The following is a 2,628-nucleotide window of genomic DNA, read 5'->3' as shown; positions in this document are numbered from 1 at the left end:
CGAACAGGAGGCAGATTGAAGATAGTCGAACAGGAGGCAGATTGAAGATAGTCGAACAGGAGGAAGATTGAAGATAGTCGAACAGGAGGTAGATTGAAGATAGTCGAACAGGAGACAGATTGAAGATAGTCGAACAGGAGGCAGATTGAAAATAGTCGAACAGGAGGCAGATTGAAGAGAGTCGAACAGGAGGCAGATTGAAGATAGTCGAACAGGAGGCAGATTGAAGATAGTCGAACAGGAGGCAGATTGAAGACAGTCGAACAGGAGGCAGATTGAAGATAGTCGAACAGGAGGCAGATTGAAGATAGTCGAACAGGAGGCAGATTGAAGATAGTCGAACAGGAGGCAGATTGAAGATAGTCGAACAGGAGGTAGATTGAGGATAGTCGAACAGGAGGCAGATTGAAGATAGTCGAACAGGATACAGATTGAAGATAGTCGAAAAGGAGGCAGATTGAAGACAGTCGAACAGGAGGCAGATTGAAGATAGTCGAACAGGAGGCAGATTGAAGATAGTCGAACAGGAGGCAGATTGAAGATAGTCGAACAGGAGGCAGATTGAAGATAGTCGAACAGGAGGCAGATTGAAGATAGTCGAACAGGAGGCAGATTGAAGATAGTCGAACAGGAGGCAGATTGAAGATAGTCGAAAAGGAGGAAGATTGAAGATGGTAGAAAAGGAGACAAATAGAAGATAGACGAACAGGAGGCAGATTGAAGATAGTCGAACAGGAGACAGATTGAAGATAGTCGAACAGGAGACAGATTGAAGATAGTCGAACAGGATACAGATTGAAGATAGTCTAACAGGAGGCAGATTGAAGATAGTCGAACAGGAGGCAGATTGAAGATAGTCGAACAGGAGGCAGATTGAAGATAGTCGAACAGGAGGCAGATTGAAGACAGTCGAACAGGAGGCAGATTGAAGATAGTCGAACAGGAGGCAGATTGAAGATAGTCGAACAGGAGGCAGATTGAAGATAGTCGAACAGGAGGCAGATTGAAGATAGTCGAACAGGAGGCAGATTGAAGAAAGTCGAACAGGAGACAGATTGAAGATAGTCGAACAGGAGACAGATTGAAGATAGTCGAAAAGGAGGCAGATTGAAGATGGTAGAAAAGGAGACAGATTGAAGATAGTCGAACAGGAGGCAGATTGAAGATTGTCGAACAGGAGGCAGATTGAAGATAGTCGAACAGGAGGCAGATTGAAGATAGTCGAACAGGATACAGATTGAAGATAGTCGAACAGGAGGCAGATTGAAGATAGTCGAACAGGAGGCAGATTGAAGATAGTCGAACAGGAGGCAGATTGAAGATAGTCGAACAGGAGGCAGATTGAAGATAGTCGAACAGGAGGAAGATTGAAGATAGTCAAACAGGAGGTAGATTGAAGATAGTCGAAAAGGAGGCAGATTGAAGATGGTAGAAAAGGAGACAAATAGAAGATAGACGAACAGGAGGCAGATTGAAGATAGTCGAACAGGAGGCAGATTGAAGATAGTCGAACAGGAGACAGATTGAAGATAGTCGAACAGGATACAGATTGAAGATAGTCTAACAGGAGGCAGATTGAATACAGTCGAACAGGAGGCAGATTGAAGATAGTCGAACAGGAGGCAGATTGAAGATAGTCGAACAGGAGGCAGATTGAAAATAGTCGAACAGGAGGCAGATTGAAGATAGTCGAACAGGAGGCAGATTGATGATAGTCGAACAGGAGACAGATTGAAGATAGTCGAAAAGGAGGCAGATTGAAGATGGTAGAAAAGGAGACAGCTTGAAGATAGTCGAACAGGAGACAGATTGAAAATAGTCGGAAAGGAGGCAGATTGAAGATAGTCGGAAAGGAGGCAGATTGAAGATAGTCGAACAGGAAGCATATTGAAGATAGTCGAACAGGAGGCAGATTGAAGATAGTCGGAAAGGAGGCAGATTGAAGATAGTCGAACAGGAGGCAGATTGAAGATAGTCGAACAGGAGGCAGATTGAAGATAGTCGAACAGGAGGCAGATTGAAGATAGTCGAACAGGAAGCAGATTGAAGATAGTAGAACAGGAGACAGATTGAAGAGAGTCGAAAAGGAGGCAGATTGAAGATGGTAGAAAAGGAGACAGATTGAAGATAGTCGAACAGGAGGCAGATTGAAGATAGTCGAACAGGAGGCAGATTGAAGATAGTCGAACAGGAGGCTGATTGAAGATAGTCGAACAGGAGGCAGATTGAAGATAGTCGAACAGGAGACACATTGAAGATAGTCGAAAAGGAGGCAGATTGAAGATAGTCGAACAGGAGGCAGATTGAAGATAGTCGAACAGGAGGTAGATTGAAGATGGTAGAAAAGGAGACAAATTGAAGATGGTAGAAAAGGAGACAGATTGAAGATAGTTGAACAGGAGGCAGATTGAAGATAGTCGAACAGGAGGCAGATTGAAGATAGTCGAACAGGAGGCAGATTGAAGATAGTCGAACAGGATACAGATTGAAGATAGTCGAACAAGAGGCAGATTGAAGACAGTCGAACAGGAGGCAGATTGAAGATAGTCGAACAGGAGGCAGATTGAAGATAGTCGAACAGGAGGCAGATTGAAGATAGTCGAACAGGAGGCAGATTGAAGATAGTCG

This window comes from Salvelinus fontinalis, chromosome 23 (genome assembly GCF_029448725.1).
Source record: "Salvelinus fontinalis isolate EN_2023a chromosome 23, ASM2944872v1, whole genome shotgun sequence".
Lineage (NCBI taxonomy): Eukaryota > Metazoa > Chordata > Actinopteri > Salmoniformes > Salmonidae > Salvelinus > Salvelinus fontinalis.
The sequence above is the reverse complement of the archived record's forward strand: the minus strand, read 5'-3'. Positions refer to the sequence as shown.